The 21,624-nt window shown below is 33.5% G+C and overlaps 1 protein-coding gene across 1 annotated transcript in view; it reads left to right on the top strand.

Annotated features, from left to right (window-relative positions):
- SDK1 (sidekick cell adhesion molecule 1) overlaps positions 1-21,624 on the top strand; it is a 1,320,044-nt gene that overhangs the window by 403,251 nt on the left and 895,169 nt on the right.

Below are 21,624 nucleotides of genomic sequence, written 5' to 3'. Positions count from 1 at the left end.
TTAAAAATTCTCAGAGGAAGACTAAATTAGAGATCCTAAAAATCAAAGGAGAAATTAATAAAATTGAAAGTCAAAGCACTATTTATTTAATAAATAAGACTAGAAGCTGGTACTTTGGGGAAAAAAAAAACAAATAAAATAGACATACTAGTCAATCTAATTAAAAAAAAAGAAAAAAGAAAACCAAATTGGCAGTATCCAAGATTAAAAGGGAGACCTCACCTCTAATGAAGAGGAAATTAAGGCAATCATTAAAAACTATTATGCCCAATTATATGGCAACAAATATGGCAATCTTGGTGATATGCATGAATATTTATAAAAATATAAATTGCCTAGACTAACAGTGGAAGAAATAAATTAGCTAAAATAAATAATTTTGATTACATTAATTTTTTTGTACTAACAAAACCAATACAACCAAAATAAGAAGGGAAGCAACAAGTTGGGAGAAAATATTCACAATAAAAACCTCTAACAAAGGTCTAATTACTCAAATGTATAAAGAGCTAAATCAATTGTATCAAAAATAAACTCATTCTCCAATTGATTAATGGGCACAGGACATGAATAAGCAATTTTCAGATAAAGAAATCAAAAGTATGAATAAGCATATGAAAAAGTGTTCTAAATCTCTTTTAATCAGAGAGATGCAAATCAAAACAACTCTGAGGTATTACCTCACATCCAGCAGATTGGCTAACATGACAGCAACAGAAAGTAATTAATGTTGGAAGGGATGTGGCAAAATTGGGACATTAATAATGCATTCCTGGTGGAGTTGTGAATTGATCGAACCATTCTGGAGGGCAATTTGGAATTATCCCCAAAGGGCATTAAAAAACTGTCTGCCCTTTGATCCAGCCATAGCAGTGCTGGGCTAATACTCCAAAGATATAATAAGGAAAAAGACCTGTACAAGAATATTCATAGCTTCATTTTTTTTTTTGGTGGCAAAAAATTGGAAAATGAGGAGATGTTCTTCAATTGCGGAATGGCTGAAGAAATTGTGGTATATATTGCTAATAGAGTATTATTGTGCTCAACGAAATAATAAACTGGAGGAATTCCATGTGAACTGGAATGACCTCCAGGAATTGATGTGGAGTGAGGGGAGCAGAACCAGAACATTGTACACAGAGACTGATACATTGTGGTACAATCGAATGTTATGGACTTCTCTAGTGGTAGCAATGCAATGATCCAGGACAATTCTGAGGGACTTATGAAAAGGAACACTATCTACATCCAAACAAAGAACTGTGGGAGAAGAAACACAGAAGAAAACAACTACTTGATCTTGTGTGTTGATGGGGATATGATTGGGTATATAGACTCTAAATTATCACCCTAGTATAAACATCAACAATATGAAAATAGGTTTTGATCAATGACACATGTAAAGCCCAGTGGAAATGTGTGTTGGCTACAGGAAGGGTTTGGGGGAAGGGGAGGGAAAGAACATGACTCTCATAACCAAGGAAAAATATTCTAAATTGAGTAATTAATAAAATTCAAAAAAAATTCAGCGAGTGCCTACCTCATAATGTTCAGGCCTCTTTCCCTGACATTCAGTATCCTCCCTCAATCACATTCCTTTCTCACTTCATCTTGATAGTATTCTCCCTTCTGTATACTTCCTGCTCCCGTGTAACTGAAGCACTTTCTTCCTTTTAATGTCCTGTACTGTTTATTTCCCAGTTCTCTTTGCTCATGGTCCCTTATCCTTGCTATTTTATTTTTTACTTGCTTAACTAATTCATTTCTTTGTTAGCTTTTAATGGTCAGCTCTAATGCCCCATAATTTATGAATGTTTTCCCAATCTCCTTTCCCTCCCTGCCCCCTTATAATGGTTCCTTTACACTTTGAATTCTATAATGCACTTTACTTTGCACTTAATTCATATATCCTATATTATTTTGCATTATAATTATCTGTGTACTTGTCATATATCGCTACTAACTCTTTTCTGATGTGTCAAGCAGAAGGCTTCTTACATAGTTGGCACTTAATAAATATTTGTTGGATGGAGTTATATTAAATCCCCAAAATATAGTTTAATAATATTTAGAGTTATTCCTACTAATATGTGTCAGCATAATCACTTTTTTATACTTATTGGAAAATTTAGGAATGACATTAATTTAGCTAAGTGATGTAGATTGTGATGTAAAAATAAAGAGTTACAGAACCTCTAGCCTATGATTAGTTTACTGGTTTGTTCGGTAGAATTAAAAGTAGACTTTTAAAAACAACTTAATAATGACCCACTTTTCTCGTGTTTTAAGGTTTATGAAGCATTTTTTTTTCACAGTAACTGTGAATTTGGTAGGTACAACTTTGTGGGGGGGGGGGCAGGAAATGCCATAGACCAGGATTTTGACTGAATTTCACTGTTTAAAGATCTAGAAGAAAGAAAGCTAGACTTGACATATAATTGTAAGATGAAATATCATCTGTAAATTTAGAGATTTAGATCAGATGATTTAAAAGGTCCCTTCTAAATCTAAGTCCTATGATCCCGTGAAAGAATTGGAAATACATGTTAGGTAAGTATATACAATAGGCAAGTATCACTGAAGCCCAATATATCTGCATAGGTTTCACTTATTTAAAAAACACAACCATACTACTTTTCTTTATACTGGTTGAGTTGCAGACTTGAATTAAAAACAAGCTCCCCAGGCTATCGCTTATCATTGATACTCAAAATACAATGGCATTTATCTCCTTTTACATAAGGAGGCAGTAAGGTCTATTATTTATTTTTTATTAAATTTGTATATTCTAGAAGGAGATATGTGTGAGGATTGAATAAGGGATTAGTAATAAGAGATGAAGCCTTTCATCTCTGTTCAGTCCTTTCACATGTGACCCAGGCCATCAGCAATTGAATTTTATTGATACTCTCATAAATATGTTTACCTGGATGTAACAACAATAGCAAGAATACCACAACCCCAAAAAGCACAACTCACACCCAGATGAGGAAATTACACCTCTTTAAATAATATCAGCAAGGAGCACTACACATGGTTTAACTAGAAATGGCTATATAGAACTAATTTCTTTTCAGCCCTCTAAATGATTTTCCATCAGACCAATTAGACTGTGAATCTTGTAATGGATGTTTATAAATAATGTAACATGCCAATACTGTGGTATTCAGAATTCTCTTTCATGACTATCATTCTAAATTGGTCCCCTAAGATCAATATTATTTACTGGACCCAGCATGCTTCATTTTGACCTAGTCCCAGTTTCAAGTTAATGGTATTGCTATTATACTAGATACTTTACTCTGATACTTAAAATGCCCATGTTGGGGCATCAGAGAACAGAGGAAGCCTTGGGCATTTCCTTTTATATAAAAATATATGTCTTCTTCAGAACGAATTGAGCATATATATATGCAAAATACTGAGTAAGGAAGTCCCAGTTTGGAAATGAAATTGTAGTAGTGGCAACTTGAGATCCATTACTTCTTAATCTTTCTATGAGGTCTTTTAAGGCTCTAGTTCAATAAAAAGCTGTCATGTTCTCAGCTTTCTGGAAAATGATTTAAAAAAAAAGATTTTTCAGTTTAACTCTACTGAATGTCAGCATTTTTACTTGTTAGAAAGAGGAAGGAGCAATCAACCCAATTCTCTTCCGTGTATTGGAAACAACACTTGTAAGTCTACTATTGTATGACTAGAGTAGCTGTGCAGGACCCCAGGTGCATAGTCTGAAAAGAAAGAATGATTAAGGATGACTGAGAAACTGAAATGTATACATTCTGCTTCTTTGTGCTCTTCAGATTAGGGACAGTAACAACACAAACATTCTATAGCTATAAGTATGTTATCTATTACAGTGACCTTGCTTTATCTTTGGGATCTTCTCTTTCTATATTATCTCACTTAGTGGAATTATCAATTTCCATGGATTTAATTATCATTTATATGTAGATTGCTTTAGGTGAATATAACCAGCCTTGGTCTCTTTTCTCTATTTAAGTCTGATATTACCACCTGTTTATTGGAGATTTTGACCTAGAAGTCCCCTACGCATTTCAAATACAAAACAGAACTAATTATTTTCCCTTACCCCATCTTCCAAAATTCTTTTTCTGTTGAAAGCACTGACATCCTTCTGAATGTCTAAATTCCCACTTTTAGTATTATACGAGGCTCCTCACTTTCCTTCATTTCCCATAACCAATTATTTGCCAAGTAATGTCTAATATGTTGTTGTCATCTCTTGCATTTTACCTCTTATTACTACTCACACAGCTACCTTCTTAGTTCATGTCCTTACCACATCTCACTTGGGCTATTGCCATAGCTTCCTAATTGGTCTCAGTCTTTTAAGTCTCTTTCCTCTCCAGTCTATCTACTGCATAACTGCCCAAATGATTTTCTTTAAATATACATCTGAGGATGTTAACTTTCCTACTCAATAAACTTCAGTGATTCCCTATTGTTTCTAGGTTAAAATAGAAACTCTTCCGTTTGGAATTTAAAGCCCCCTTCACAAAATGACTCCAACATACCTTTTCCAGCCTTATTATATTCCAGCCTCTTCTTCCCACATTCTACAGTTTAACCACATTGATTTTCTTACTGTTCTTGACACATAACATTCTACTTCCCACCTCCATGCCTTTTTGTTATGACTCTTCCCTGTTCCTAGAGTGCCCTATCTCCTTTCTTTTCCCACCTCAATCTCTAGTTTCTTTCAAAACTGACCTCTAGCATTGCCTATTTGAAACTCCTCTTGGTCCTTCCATCTAATAATGCCCTTTCTACCAAAGCTTCTATATATTTATTTTGACTATTTTCTTTTAAAAATAAATATTAATTTTTTTCCAGATTACATTTCAATACAATTTCTTAATATTTGTTTTTTGATATTTTGCAATCCATGTTCTCTCTCTCCTTCCCACTCCTCCCCTCTCCCCAAGAAGGCACATAATATGATATAGGTTGCACATATATTATTATATAATATATATATATATTTACCTATTCATCATATTGTGAAAGAAGACACATATTGCTTACAGTAGACAAAAATTCATGGAGGAAATAAAGAATGATATGTTTCCATTTGCATTTGGCCTCTGTTTTCTCTATAGTGGTAGATACACTTTTTTTGTCCTGAATCCTTTGGCGTTGTCCTGGATCCTTGCCTTGTTGATAATCTTGATTATTGTTGTTACTATGTACAATCTTCTTCTTGTTTGGTTCACTTCAGTTTGTATTACTTCCTTTATGTCTTTCCTGGATTTTATATATTTTCTTTATAATTTTTTGCATATGTAGGTAGCTAAATGGCATAGTAGAAAAAAACACTAGATCTGGAGTTAGAAAGACAACTTAAAATCTAACTACATGACTCAGACACTAACTATCTGACTGGTTAAGTCACTTAAGCTGTGCTTACCTCAGCTTCATGAATAAAGAACAATAATGAACAGTTAGGTAAGGGTTAAATAAAAATAGTATAAGTTGGAGAGGAGGTACCAAACTTTTTTTGAAGGAGTTTTTTTTTTTGTTGTTTATAGTATCCCCTTTACCAATGAAATTCCAGGCCCAGTCCCTATTTTCTGACTCCAGCTTCAATACCTTATCCATTATAAGACACTTTCTCTCCATAAGACTGCTGGCAATGTTTCTAATTTTTGAGTAATATTTAAAAGATTCAGGGTAAAAATGTCTTTAACAGTAAGTGCTTCAGCAATAGAGATGGAGGGTTAGGTGTACTTGACTGTGTAGGAGTAGATAATAAAAAAAATAATACTCAATCAGATGGATCTGTGATGCTATTAACCTGGTTGCTCTCTCTAGTTATACAAACCACAGCCCATCAATGCCTGCTCCTTTGGTGTGACTCTTTTCTATATCCTTCCAATACTCTGGGATCCTTTCTCATTTTTTCCCTGGTATCACTGGTTACATAATATTTTCCTATTTTGTTCTTGCTAAATCCTAAACTCTTATTTTTTCTATGTGGCCAAAGAATTGCTAGCATTGGCAGCCTCATTTAAGCTTCGTTATCCTGGAATAGTTCCTTGGTTACCCTGACTTAAGGCTCTGAATTGAGTTATATTTATTATACTTTCAGCTTTATATCCTGCTGAGAACTTTCAAAATAAAAAAGGGCTTAATTCAAATATAAGATATTTTGTGGTTGTCTTTCCTTAGTTTATAGAGTATTTCTAATTCCTCCATGATTAAATATTTTTCAGAATATCATGGTGCCATTTAATAACTCTTCTGATGTCAAATTATTCTGAAATATGACTAACAACCAATAGTTATCTTCTTTGGAATTCATTCAGGGTATTAAGGTATTGCAACCTATAGAAATTCAGTACCCAGTAAGACTGAAAAAACTGAATTTTTAATCCATCTCGTAATAATTTACTTTTCTGAAGTTATGGTGCTTCATTTTCTACATCATGCATTTGACTTGTTGATTGATTCATTCATTCATTCAGCACAGTATAATGGAGAAAATATTGGACAGAATAGGAAAACGAGTTGAATCTAGGTTCTATGCCTTTTTTTTTTCTGTGTGAACCTGAGTTCTTAATTACCTTGGAGGCTCATTTGTAAAAATGGGTGGGGGGTGGACTTAATGAATGCCAAAACGTTCCAGCTTTACATTCTATGACCTAATGATCTTTTAGAGATCTACAGATTTATACTGTGCACAAGCCAACAGTGCAGATCACTGAAAGGAATTGAAAGATGAAGACGATGCCGTCAAGGAGCTCAAGGTCTCACAAAGGAGAGTAGCAATGTACACAAATAATTTTATTACACATATTAATGTGTAATATAACAATATCAGACATCATTCCTAGCAGTGTAACCAGAAGTCTGTAGATGTTGGGAGGAGAAAGGGTTCATATATAGTTATAGAACTTAAAGAACATCAAGTCTTCCAGGTTGGAGAGGTGAATAATAAGTTTAGGTAGGGGTACTTTAGTTGAATGGAGCAATATATACAAAAAGAAGGACTTGGTAAAGTAAAGATCAATTTTAAAGAATAGCAAATAGTTTAGTTTGATTGAAGGATAAGGTAATTTGGGATAAGTGGGAATTAAAGTTTGAAAGCCAGATTGGATCACAGAGGGTCTTGAATACCATGTTAAAGAATTTGAGCCTTATATTCAGTAGGCAATAGGGAAACATTGGAGGTTCTTGCACAAAGGGATGACAGAGTCAGAACTCTGCTTTAATGAGAAGCATTTGCCCCACAGTTTGCAAACCAAATTGGAGAAGGGAGACCCTGGTGCTATGAATACCAGTTTGCTGTTAGGCTCTCGTATTACTTTAGGTAAGGAATGTCTAACAGTGCATGGGGTTTACAATATACTTGAGTGAGGCCCAAGCCAGATAAGAAATATTTAACAAAATGAATAAAAATACATTAAAATTTGGCCCCATTTCTATTTGAGTTTGCTACCACTCCTTCAGCTTGAGTTCACTGGTATTGAGGGTCTGAACTAGGTAAGTAACAATGAGAAGAAGAGGGGAAATGGACTATGGAGTCATTCAGCTCAAGATTTACAGATTTATTGTGTGTGTGGGGGGGGAGTATGGGGAAGAGGAAGGAGTCAAAGATTATTATGAAGATTTGGCCTTCTGTGACTCCAAAAATAACAAAACTGCCAATAAAAATTAAGAAGATTTGGGGAGAAATTTGAGTTTGCTTTATAAAGAGAGAAGAATGTATAGAGAATTTGGCCTATTTGACATATGAGAAAATTGAAGCCAAGAGAGGTAATACGGTTTATTCAAGGTTATATAACATGTTGAATTTAAAGTGGCAGCATGTCACCCCCCTAGAGGGAATCGTTATTTGGAAGTTGAGGTATGAAACGTTTTTGGGGGGCGGGTACTTAAAATTCACTATTTTCCCATTCATTCCAAAGCAACATACAAATAATGGGCGTGCTGAACTGTGACTATTCTGAATCAACATAAAAGGCAAACCATTTACTTTCTAGAGATGAGGTCCAGCTGACCAAAGCAGTTACCATCATTCTTCTTTTCTACTTTCTCCTACCACTCACCTCCGGTGAAATGAGTTAAAAGATACAGTACAAATTAGAGGTAATGATGATATGCATCCCCATAAAAGGAGATTTGAAGGCCTGAGTGTGTTTGATATCAATACACATTTATTAAGCCACTACTATGTGCCAGACATTATGCTAAGTCCTGGTGAAAATGATAGTCCTTGTGCTTAAGAAGCATATGTTCTATTTGGGGGATGGATAGGAGAAAAAAAATATATACACACATATACACACATCTCCCTCTCTATGTATATATGTGTGTGTGTGCATGTGTGTGTGTGTGTGTGTGTGATATGTGTAAAAGAAAATACAAGCTAATTTTTGGTAAAATAGGAAAGGAAGTTAAATTTTCAGCCCTTCCACATGTTCAAAAGTGATTTAATGAATCACCTGGGCAAAACATTTCATCATTTGATGTTCAGCATTTTCATAATAAATTTCTGAATTTAGCTTAGATGATAGACATGAAATTTATTATTAGGACTATGCTGATACTAAGTCTTGCCAACTTGATAGGATCTACCAGATTTTGTCTTTTGTTGGGGCAGACTGATAAACCACGGCCACTTTTATGTTGTGATGGAGCATTGGAGTAGGATGTTAGTGGATAAATAATTAAAAATGATTTAAAAATAATGCATGACCATGTAAAACCCAGTAGAATTGTTTTTTGTCTATGGGAGGGGACAGGGAGGAAAGGAGGAAAAGAGCATGAATCATGTAACCATGGAAAAATATTCTAAATTAATTAAATAAATAAAAAATAAAGTATAACACTTTATACACAAAGTATCATCTTCATTGAGAAAGAGACCCAGAATTATTGGGACTTGGCTACATTTTCACAATTTAACTTTTAAACTATAGATGCTGATTTTTTTTAGACACATTAACAAATTGAGTACAATAACGATTACCTCAATGCAATCAGGTATCCAATTATGGAGTGTATCACTGTCTTTTAAGCAGAATGTATCTTTAATGCCCATGCAAAAAAAATAGCAGAATATTCAAATTAAAACTTACTTCGGAGTTCTTGTAATACAGAAATTCTGTCCTGACCCATAGGATCTTCATCCAGGTTTCTTCATTTTCTGACTCCATACTGTATAAACCTTGAGTATATTGTCATAAAGCATTCCTATACACACACACACACACACACACACACACACACACACACACACGAGTTTTTTAATTTCACCCCATTAAAAAATAAGGAAGGAAGGAATTGTCAGAACACTAAAATTGTTTATTATAATTGATATTAAAAACCCATATAATGGCATACTACAGGTATACCTTGCTTTGTGTAGTAGAAGTAAGCCAGTTGAATTTTTTAAAACTTCACTGTATTTTCAATGAATTAAGAGAACTCACAAAACACTGTGCCATACTTTTTATAAGGCAAAAAATTATTGTGCACTAATTTTATGAATTAGAATTTCCATATATTGTTTTTTCTTAAGGTGGGCATATCTCTCTTTTAAACATTTATACTATGTTGATATAGTATTACTGAAGTAAATCAATATCATTTTGTTTAGATGCAGCAAACCTGAGTGTTTTTTCTCTTAAAGTTCTTTGTGCTTTGCTGTTACTTGGGATTATTTTCCTTTTTTTGGAACATTACAACTATAAGTCTCTGTTTTCTGTTTCTAAATTTTCTTTCTATTTTCTTTTATAAAGTCCTCTAGTTTCAGAACATGAAAAGATTTTCCACTTCATTTAAAATTTCCATCTCTTTGACAGGAGGGGACAATCTAGTTGGGGAAGTTTCTAATATAATTAATTCCTTCCTATATTTTCTTCATATGTGTCCAGAGACCTCAGTTTCATGCACATTATGAAAATCATAAAATTGGTGATTGTCTTGCTGTTCAATGAAATAAGTCACAGCAATCACTTGTTTGAAACTGAGCATTTTGGGGACTGGGTTCATTCACTGATAAATGGCATGTGCCCTCACAAAAGCAGCAGGTCTATAGTGATCTGTATTCTATGGAAGCAATTAATAATGTTGATGATAATGTTTGCTGACATATCTACTGCCACCTAATAAGCTACTTTATCAAGCAATTAGCAAGTTTTTATTAGGCATCTACTTTGGAAAAAAATGAAGCAATCCATTCGAAAGGTATTTACATTGTGTCAAGTTACCTTTATGGCACTCTATGCATTCTTTTCTTTTTGGATTTGCTAGTCCAATGTTTGCAGTTAAGATGTGAAGATGTGTGGGAAATATAACCTAAAATATTTTAATGACCTACCTTAAAGTCATCTCTGTTAAATGTTGCTTTAGACTCAGATACCATCATATGGAAGCTAAGAAAGGTCATTGGTTCATACAATCCTGAAACAAATATTTGCTTTCCCACCTATTACCAAATACATGGTTTTTATACTAGAAATCACTAGATAATTCAATCTGCCATATTTTTAGATAGAGTGGTAGAAGTATTTTAACCTGATTACTGCCTGTGGAGTATATCCACCAAGTGAGGAATTTCTTAGCATTCAGCTGACCACCTGCTGATACTTTATTTCCTTAGAACTCTTCAAGTCATTATAAGAATCACCCAATACTCTGAAATCAAAATGATGGCTTACTATAAAATGTCAGTTATCTATCATAAAAACATTATGCTCCACTTTAAAATATAATTGCCATTATTTTTATCTTTACATTTAAACATTTCAGAATAAGAGAATTCTTGCAAACTGACTAAGGTGTTTCTAGGGTTTATTAGACCTTATGAAATGGAGAATCCTTTCTTTATACCTTCACATACCTTATGAATATAATATCCCTGATAATTACAATCTCTTTATCATTTCTTGCCTTTCTCTTCTCCTTAGAAAATCTTTTCCATCTAGTCATTCTTATTTTATTTTCATGCTGCTGCTATTTGCATTATTCCAACTACAATTCCTGTAGAGTATCATTGAAGGCCCCACCCCACCCCCAGCAACCCCCAGAGCCATACTTTATCTTCTGTTTATATATCTTGGCATTCTGTTTCTTTTCTTAACAGCAACCAGACATGCCATTCCATGTCATTGTATAATACACAGCAGGCAGGTGATGTACTGAGATGCATACTGTGTATGCTCTGTTTGGGTAAATGTCAGTGATTTATACCAAGGAGAACTTTGCTAGATTGCAACTATGGAAGCAACTTAGATTTCGAGACTTGAAACATTTTATCTGATCATTCCAAGTTATATATTTGTGATATGGTTTTAAAAAGAATCTTCCTTATATTCTTTGCAGAATGAAAAAAAGCCCCAGTATTTTTGTCATAATTTTACCAACTTCTCTCTCCCTTACTTTGGCCATTTATTCATCCATTCTACAAAATATTTATTGAATACCTTCCAGGAACTATGCTAAGTGTTTGAGGGAGAGGGATATAAAACAGAATGAAATACATCATCTTCATTCAAGCAACTTGTTTTCTATTAAATAGTTTATATTTTAGTGAACTATTTAATTAATCAACATTTATTAAGACCTACTATGTGTCAGTCACTGTGTTAGGCCCAGAGAATACAAATACAAAAGTGATTTTGTCATGGCTAATGAATGTGCATTCTAGTGGGACTAAAACACTTTCATAGATTGATTAATAGAGCCTATATACTAAAAAATACAATTATTTGGTATAGGAAGGTAAGGATGATATTGGGGAAATCAAGAAAGATCTGTTGAAGGAAATGACATTAGCTTGATCTATAGGTGAAGGTGAAGGAGAGGAATCCCAAAATGAGAAAGAGCCCATGCAAACTCATAGAGGTGAGAAATGGAAGGTCATGTGTAGACGAGGGCAACCTGGCCTGTTTGGCTGGAGGAGAGAGTGTGTTAGAAAATAGTGAGTGATCCACCTGGAAAAAGAGGCTGGAATCATGTTGTAAAGTGCTTCAAGTGGAAGAGCTTGAAGTAGGGGAAACCACTGAAGCCTCTTTAATAGAGTAGCGCTGTGTTCAGACCTTCACTTTAGGAATAACAATTTGGCAGCTACATAGAGAAGGAACTGAAGATGGAAAAAGAGACTGGATGCAGAGAAACTAATATGGAACCTTTTGCAATCATCCAATGAGTGTCAATGAGGGCCTAATAAGGTATTTATTATGTGGGCAGAGGAAAGGGGATGTCTTTGTGAGATGTTGAGCAACCAGATTTGATAGGACTTTGTAGGATTAGAGGGAATGAGGCATTGAAGATGACTAGAGTTTCTGGTACATTAAAAGAAATCAGGAGAAGGGGTGAGTTTAGGGGAAAGAGAATGAATCTTGTTTTGAATTGTTGCATTTGAGATGCCTGTGAGACAGCCTGGTAGTGATATCAATAGGCAATTGACAAGACAGAAATTCAGGAAAGAATAAAGCCTGAATGTATGTGTAGATCTTGGAGTCACCTTCATAGATATTGTAGAGAGAAGAAATAGCCCACATTAAGGCCCTTAGGCTTTACACCCGCACACATTGGCATACATCCAGAAAGAGAGGGCCATAAATGGATTTAAATTCTGCAAAGGAGACCTTAAACTTTTAGACCTATAGGTAGGAAGAGAGCCATGAGAGCAGCATCACAAAAGTTCTTAAAGAGTATCCAGTATACATCTTCTTGTTTACTCACTGCTGTTCAAGGTTCAGCTCAGTTGCTTCAGTGAATTCTTTATGAATCATTCAATTGTGAATGCCATCTCCACCTTCAAGTTGCCTTGCATGTATTTGTATGTTTGCATCTTGAATGTTTCCACTTGAACATAGCCTCCTTCAGTACATGGGTTATTTTTTATTTTATTTTTTAATCTCTATATTATTCATTCTTTTAAGTGAACAATTCTATAGAACCAAAAGAGCAAAATATATACCTATATATACCCATATGTTTTCATCTGAATTTCTACTCCAACAGTTCTTTCTCTGGAGGTGGATAGCATTCTTTTTCATAAGTACCTCAGAATTGTCCTGGATCACTGTATTGCTGTTAGTAGAAAAATCTATCCTATTAGATTGTTCCAAAATATTACAGTTATTGTGTATTAGGTTCTGGTTCTGCTTATTTCACTCTGCATCAGTTCATGTAGGTCAATCCAGCTCTTTCTGAAATCATCCTGTTCATCATTCCTTATAGCACAATAATATTCCATCACCATCATGTATCATAATTTGTTCAGTCATTTCATGAGTTATTTCTTATGTTTACCTTTCCCCCCCCATACTGTTATAGCCCCCAATATCCTAGATCACATGCTACTCATAGTATATATTATATATTATAAATATTTGCTAAATTAAAAAGTTTGCATCATATTTAGATAATTATCTACAAGAGCAAGTAAGCCTCAATTTAATTATTTTTTGTATTTAATTCAAAGATATTTTATTTTCCCAAAGATATATAATCATTTTTAAATATATGGTTTCCAAAATTATGAACTCCAAACCATCTCCCTCCTTTCCTTCCCTTCCCCACTTGGAGATGGTAAGCAATTTGATCTGGGCCATACATGCAAAATATATTTCCATATTGGGCAGTGTTGTAAGTACACACTCATACAAAACCAAAACCCCAAAATAAAACCATAAATACACTGATGTGAAAGACAGTATACTTTGAGCCACATCTATCAGACTATAATAGCTCTTTTTCTGGAGGTGGATAACATTCCTCATTAAAAAGTCCTTCAGAACACAGTTGATCATCACACAATACTGCTTTTACTATGTACAGTGTTCTTCTGGTTCTGCTTATTTCACTTGGCATCAGTTCATACAAATCTTTCCAGATTTTTCTGAAATAATTGTGCTCATCATTTCTTATAGTTCAATGATATTCCATTACTAACATGTACCACAGTTTATTCAACCATTCCCAATTGATGGGTATCCCCTCTATTTACAATTCTTTGTCACCAGAAAAAGAGATTCTATAAATATCTTTGTACAAATAGATCCTTGCCTGTTCTTTATTATCTCTCTGGGATACAGATCTAGTAATACAGGAACAAAGGGTAAGCTCAATTTTATATGAGCATAATTCCAAATTGCCCTCCAGAATGGTTGGATCAGTTCACCACGCTACCAACAATACATTAGTGTCTCAATTTTGCCACACCTCCTTCAACATTTATCACTTTCCTTTACTGTCATATTGGCTAATCTGGTGGATGTGAGATATACCTCAGCAATTGTTTTAATTTGCATTTCTGTAATCAAGAGGGATTTAGAACATTTATTTTATATGATTATTGATAACTTTGATTTATCCATCTGACTATTACTTGTTCATATCCTTTGACCCATTGTTAATTGGGGAATGGTCACAATCTTATAAATTTGACTTAGTTCTCTATAGATTTGAGAAATTAGACCCCTATCAAAGAAATGTTATAACATTTTCCCCCACTTTCTTGTTTTCTTTCTAATCTTGGTTATATTTCGCTTTGTTTGTACAAAATCTTTTTAATTTAAGTCAAAATTATTAGTTAACCTTAACTGAAACATATATGTATATATACATGTTGTGTATATACAAATATATATATATATATACACATATAAATAAACAGTAACTATGACAAATATATGTAGACTATAACCTGTTACCAGTGAAGAATTGTTTAGGAGATGCAGGGAAAAAGTTCTCATTAGAGAGAGAAATGCCTGGAAAATGGGTTGGGGATACATGTAGCAAGAGTGATAGATGCAAAGCCTATGTGACCAATTAGTACACACCCAATTTCAAGTGATCTAGAGGAATGTGCCATTAGCACATTAGGTGAAATGCTTTCAGAATATGTGTGGGAGGACATGGATAAATGTTGCACAGTGTGAAGTATGAATAGGTTGCCATATGCTTATTGGAGAAAATAACTATATCAATGAAATATAGAAGCAACAAAAATGAAGATACACAATAAGGCATAAAAATAATCAAATGAATGGTGAAGGGGAAATGCTTTTATTCTGAGTTCTCATTTAAGTCTATTTGAAATTTTACTACCATTAGGCTTATTTTCTTTTCTTTTTAATAATTGTAATCAATATATTGGCTAATTCAAAGTCTGATTTGTACCTGTAGCTCTGGTTGAGCTTATGTTGATACTTTATTTCATAGAGGACTGTCTACACATCCCCCTTTTTTTTCTTTCTATTTGTAATTTTCATGGCACCATAATTTTCTATTACAAGAAGATACCACAGTTTATGTAGCCATTTCCCAACGACTGAGCATATTATGCTGGAGCCACTCATACAGATCAATAATTGATTTGTATCTTATAATTGTGGAAGTTTCTGGGAAATGAAGAATTTGGATAACTTGCCCATAATTGCAGAATTAATTTGTTAAAGAGGTGGGATTTGAACACATTTCTTCCTGATTCCAAAATCATCTTTCTGTCCCCTACAACAGAAATATGAAACCCTGACTGAACTGGATTAAAATATAATTGGAAAATATTTAGCAGAAGACAAAAATACAAGTCACAGATAATACTACATTTTAAAACTAAGCCAATATGTGGCCCTCTGGGAGACTTACATATGGATTAGTAACGTTACTATGGATTATTTGAGTTTGATTCTCAATTGCCCTACAGAAAGTCAACCTCTATTATCTTGGACTTTTTAAGGGGAGCACTGTTAGGTTACACATTAAAACTGCCTTCAGGGTTATTTGCTTCTATTTCAATATTAGAAAGAAAAGTGGAGAGCTACTAAGTATGATCCCTTTGTATGTTTTGGGACTAGCAATCTTCTTCCTGTCTAAGCCACAGCCAGATTGGAATGATAGTAATAGCAGCAGTGAATGAGTAAAGTAACCCACTTCTCCTCCAAACTTAGAGTACCCTACATTTATGAATTTCTTTATAACACATCAGCTTTAAAACAAAAATTATGGAGAAAAAATTTGAAATTAATACTGATCCTTTCCCTTCCTTCCTTCCTTCCTTCCTTCCTTCCTTCCTTCCTTCCTCCCTTCCTTCCTTCCTTCCTTCCTTCCTCCCTCCCTCCCTCCCTCCCTTCCTCCCTCCCTTCCTCCCTTCCTTCCTTCCTTCCTTCCTTCCTTCCTTCCTTCCTTCCTTCCTTCCTTCCTTCCTTCCTTACTTCCTTCCTTCTGCCAAGAACTGGAGACAAATATATTAATCAATAAGTAAACATTTGTTAAGTTATCTATTACATATCAAGGCACTGATCTATATGGCTATAATGGAATATTATTGCATGGTAAAATATGACAAAACTGAAAGATTCTGAGAAATCTGGGAGGATATATATTAACCAATACAGAAAAATATAGATAGTAAAATGAACTGCTGGAGTTAGAGACATAGGGTTTAAATTTGGATAAGGCTTTTCTAGTGCTGTAGAACATTCAATTATGTGGCCTCGTTTTCCTTGAAGTAAAATGACTGTTAATTAGAATTTAGACTGGCATTTTTTTAGTATTTATACATATACTGTCATATTTTGGTATTTATGCCAGTAGTATGTATACTTCTTTTGGTTGAATCTGATGTTTTAGGTTCTTCTCCCTCATCTCCTCTCCCCCACTTTTCTCTCTGTTTCCTTCTCTATCTCCCTTTCTCTTCCTATATTTTATTGTGTTTGGGAAATGATTAAGAAGACTTCTCTTGCTTTATATAACCTACCAGAGTTTAGTTTCAATGACATAGTCTTTTAGAATCCAGTGTCACCTCTGTTCCATGGTACAGCATCAGAATAGGACTATGTAGCACTTTACATATTATCAATTTTCCATTTAAATGTGTTTTAAAAGTTAAATTTATGGGTAAAAATAAAGACCTCTTTAAAAGCAAGAGTGTCTGAGATCTGTGTCAGAGGCCAAGTTGTAAATTGCTAGAAGCTAGGACAGGTTAAAAGAAACTCAATGCATGATCATTTAAAATTCTTTTTAGGGAGGCAGGTTTAGAGCAAGTCAAGATCATATCTAGCTTCCAGCAAAACAACTGATTTGAAAAGGACATTCATGAGATTTATGCTATGGGAATCACTGTTCAGGATTTTGCTAAGGAGAAAGCAATTACTTCATCATGCAAATAGGAGAGGAAAGAAAGCAGAGTTCTGAGAAGACTTTCTAGGGATTAACAGAAAGCAATCCCAGAGCAAATAGTACCAATGTCAGAAATCTGGAGACTTTTTACTCTACTGTTTTTTTTCTGGAAAGCAGAGAAAGTAATTGTATGATTAACAGTTTAGTAGTAGTGAGAAAGTACTCAATCTACATTAAAGTTGATTTTGATTATATTCATCTAAATATAACATTTTAAGCATTAAATTAATGGTTGTTTATTTGAAGATTGCTTATGTGTTTCTGTTATTATTTAGTCATTTTTTTTCCTAATGTCTGACTCTGATCCCTTTTTGGGGTTTTCTTGGCAATAGTTTTGGAGTCATTTGCCTTTTCTTTTTCAGCTCTTTTACACATGAGGAACTAGAACAAATAGGTGAAGTGACTTGCCCAGGATCACACAGCTAGTTAGAATCTGAAGTCAAATTTGAATTCAGGTTTTCCTGACTTTAACCTGAGTCCTCTTTGCACCATGTCACATAGTTGCCCAGTGAAGGGCAAATACTCCACTACATAAAAGCACCTATCTTTACCTTGGCTCTAAGAGGCAGAGGCAAATTTGAAATAAGTCAGTTTCTAGACTCTGCATATGCTATCGGATGGCACTCTAGATTTAAGGTCCTCTGGCTCCTTTCCCCTACAAGGGGTATGAATAATTTCAACAATAATTTATAACTTTTAGGGCTACTATTTACTTCCATTCCATTGAGATTCTAGTCTCCTTCCCAACTTGTCTAAGCTAAGAATTTGAGTCCATTTTAGTAATACAGAATCTAAATGAACAAATTCTGTATTAGAAGTATAGAGCAATAGGACCCCTTTTATAAAAAATATGAAATATCAATTCTCTTGAATTCTTTACTAGAATGAAAATGAGGTAGTGTTGTCTCAAGTAATATTTTTACTGTTCCTAGAAAAGTCTAAAATCTTAACTTCCCCAACCTGTCTTGTTTGGTAAACAACAATATAGAAGAGGAGGAAAATCTTACAGAAAATAAGCAAAAAGCAACAGAAACCAAAGTGATGGACCTCAGAGATGAAGAGGTAACAAAGTCAAATTAAGAATTTATTGATTTTGTAAAAAAGTGCGTAAAAATTTTGAATAACAGAATGCAGAAAAAGAATAAAAGAAAACTGTCCCAAATTATGAATACACACCACAATGTACCCAATTAAGAGAATTCAAAGACTGCCTTCAGAAAACAATATGCTTCAATCTCTTAGACACATTGTGCTTAAATTTAAAAACGTATACAACAAACAAATTTTGGAACTATCCAAGAGGAAAACCTTTGAATATAAATCATTAGAAACTTTAAAAACATAAGATTTTCATGTAGCTATGAGAAATTGTACAAAAGAATGGAATCATATATTTGGAAAGCAATTATGCTCAAAAGATTAGTTGAAATAGCTTCAACAAAGTAATAGGATGCAAAATAAATCCACAAAATCAATAGAATTACTGCATTGCTATAAAAATACAAAGAAAATGTTTAAAATGACCATAAAATTCATCAAATATCTTGAAGTTATCTATCAGAGCACATTTAATACCTGCATAATATAAAACACTCATTGAAGAAACAAAGAACAACTTAAATATTTGGAGGATATTTAGTCATTCGGGCTGCATTATGCACACAATGCAAAAAATGGCACTGCAATTCAAATTAATTTACAGATTGATACTATAAAAATCTAAGTACTAAAGAGATGCTTTAATTAACTGGATAAGTAACAAAATTTATTTGGCAGAGCAAAAAAAAACCCTGAAATATCTAGAGGCATGTCATGATGAAAAATAAAATAATAGCAATGAAGGGGGAAATAGCATATGCAGACTTCAGTATAAGGCATTAGTCATCAAAACTCTTGTACTGATGAAAAAATTTAGTATTTAAAGGAACAGATTAGACTAGCCAGAATCAGAAATAATTGAACTAAATAAACTATTGTGCAATAAACCCTGAAACTTAAATTATCTAGTAATGAACTCACTATTGATAAAAAGAAAATGTTGGGAAAAATACAAAAAGGCTTTTTGAAAGTAAATGTAGACATATTTTATTATTCCATAATGAACTCACAATAGGTAAGTGACCTGCATGTCAAATTCATATCTTTAAAAGAATAGAATGAGAAGGGATAGAAATAAATACAAAAACAAAAACATATGATCCTGACTACATGAAGCTGAAAAGCTTTTTTTTCCCTATGTACAAAAATAATTGCAAGTTGTTAAAAAAAAAAGAAGCAATAGTCTGGGGAAAAATCTTTGCCTCAGTTATTTCTAATATGCATGTATTGTCTGATATGTAAGATATATAGGTAAGTAACAGAAATATGTTCCCAAAAACTATTTTCATGTGGAAAATGGCCATCTTTTAAATAGTCTCAAGAATTTTAAACTCTCAACAGCTTTCTTCAAGGGTCTGCCAATGAACTAATACTAAGAGAAACACAAATTAAAATAATTGTAAGATTTCATCTTTCCCAGAGTAAATTGTCAAAGAAGATAATAATAGTCAATGATAGACTGGTTGTGAAAAGATGTATTAACATTGTTGGTGGATCTATGCATTAGTGCAAACATTGTGGAAAAAGTAATTTGACATCCTGGAAACAAAATGACTAAAATGTCTTTATCTTTGACTCAGATATTCTATTTTTTAGTTAAATACAACAAAGAATTTAATGATAAAAAGTAAAGCTTCATTTAGAGGAAAAAATATAAATATATATAAATAATTTTTTAGCAGTAAGAAAGGACTAGAAACAAAGTAGATGCCTAGTGGATAGGATTCAGGAAAAACTGGAGTCAGATCCTGACTCAGACATGGGTGAAGCTAGGCTATTTAATTAAATCAATTGAGCCTTAGTTTGTTCATCTGTAAAATGAAAAAATTGTTTTGGTGGAATAAAATTCCTTCTAGCTTTAAATAAAGCTTAGAGCTTGATGAAAAGATTGAAGAATTATGAACAAAATTATAGGGAAAAAACATGAATTTGTTTTGTTTTTCAATCATTCAGTCATGTCCAATTCTTGATGACCCTGTAGATCAAAGTGTCTATGACTTTTTCTTTAGAAGAACATTGGAGTGGTTTGCCATTTCTTTCTCCTGGAGATTCAGGCAAAAATTAAGTGACTTGCTAAGGTCATGCAAGAACAGATTTGAACTCAGGACTCCAGACCCAGCACTTTCTCCACTAAGCTACCTAGTTACCTCCAAATGCATGAAATGTCATATTAAAATGAATACAGAAAAGTATTGGGGAAATCTATATAAGCTGGTACAAAGTGAAGTAAGTTGAACTAGGAAAATAAACACAGTGACTACTACAACAACATAATTGGAAAGAATGATAACAAAACAATGGAAACTGAATGTTGTTAATCACTAACAATGACTTCAAATGAGAGATTATAATAATACATAGCTCTCTGTGCAGAGATGGGGAAGTGTATACTTAACATGGGAGGTAATGTTTTACTTTTTTGATATGTTGACTAGTTTTGCTAAATTTTAGAGGAAAAATCTTATTTATTTAAGGAATGAGTTTCTATTAGGAGTTGGAAAGAGTGATACATTGGGAAATGTGGGAGATGTAAAAATCCCAAATGTCATCTGTAAATCTTTTTTTTTAAACTGTCCGACCTCCTGACTTAGTCCTCTATAGTATATATAGCAAATACCTTTCTCTTTCCTACTTCTGACTTTCCTTGGAATTTGATGAGAAATGGAAAAGATAATATTAGGCACTTGCAGCTTGTAAAGAATTTATAAAACCAGGCATTAAAGTTAAAATGAATGCTAGTTTATTTTAATGATTTTAATTATTATTTAAAAGCCTAAATTGTATAATATAATATGATAGGAATGCATGACAGGGCTTTTTTTTCAACGTGGATCAAGTAATCATTTGACTTAGCACTGGCATTTCTTCTAGTTGATGTGCAAAGTGCAAGTGTAATTTTAGGAGGAAACTGTTTACAATCTAGCCTGGCAAATCAAAACTAATGGGTTACATCCATCTCTTCTCATTTTCTTGCCTTAAGACTTTATTGATGTTGCTGTATAGTTGAGAAAGATCATGATCCAATGTAAAAGAGTATTGACTCGGAGTCAAGAAAACAAAATTTGTAGCCTAGCTCTGTTAGCATTGCTATCTTGGATAAGTCACTTAATTTCTGAACTTCAGTTTTATTACCTATAAAATGAAAATAATATTACTCATATACTATTCTATCTCATTGCATATTTTTAAAAGTGATGCCAAGCATATTTCCATATTAGCTATGATACATGGGATGAAGGAAGGCGAGAAGAAAGAAAGAAGGAAAGAGAAAAAGAAAGACAAAAGAAAAATAAAGTGGAAAAAGTTTGCTTCAATCTGTACTCAGAGTTCATCAGTTATCTCTCTGGAGTTGGATAGTATTTAAAT

Source organism: Monodelphis domestica, chromosome 7 (genome assembly GCF_027887165.1).
Source record: "Monodelphis domestica isolate mMonDom1 chromosome 7, mMonDom1.pri, whole genome shotgun sequence".
In the NCBI taxonomy this organism is placed as follows: Eukaryota; Metazoa; Chordata; class Mammalia; order Didelphimorphia; family Didelphidae; genus Monodelphis; species Monodelphis domestica.
The sequence above is the reverse complement of the archived record's forward strand: the minus strand, read 5'-3'. Positions and strand labels throughout refer to the sequence as shown.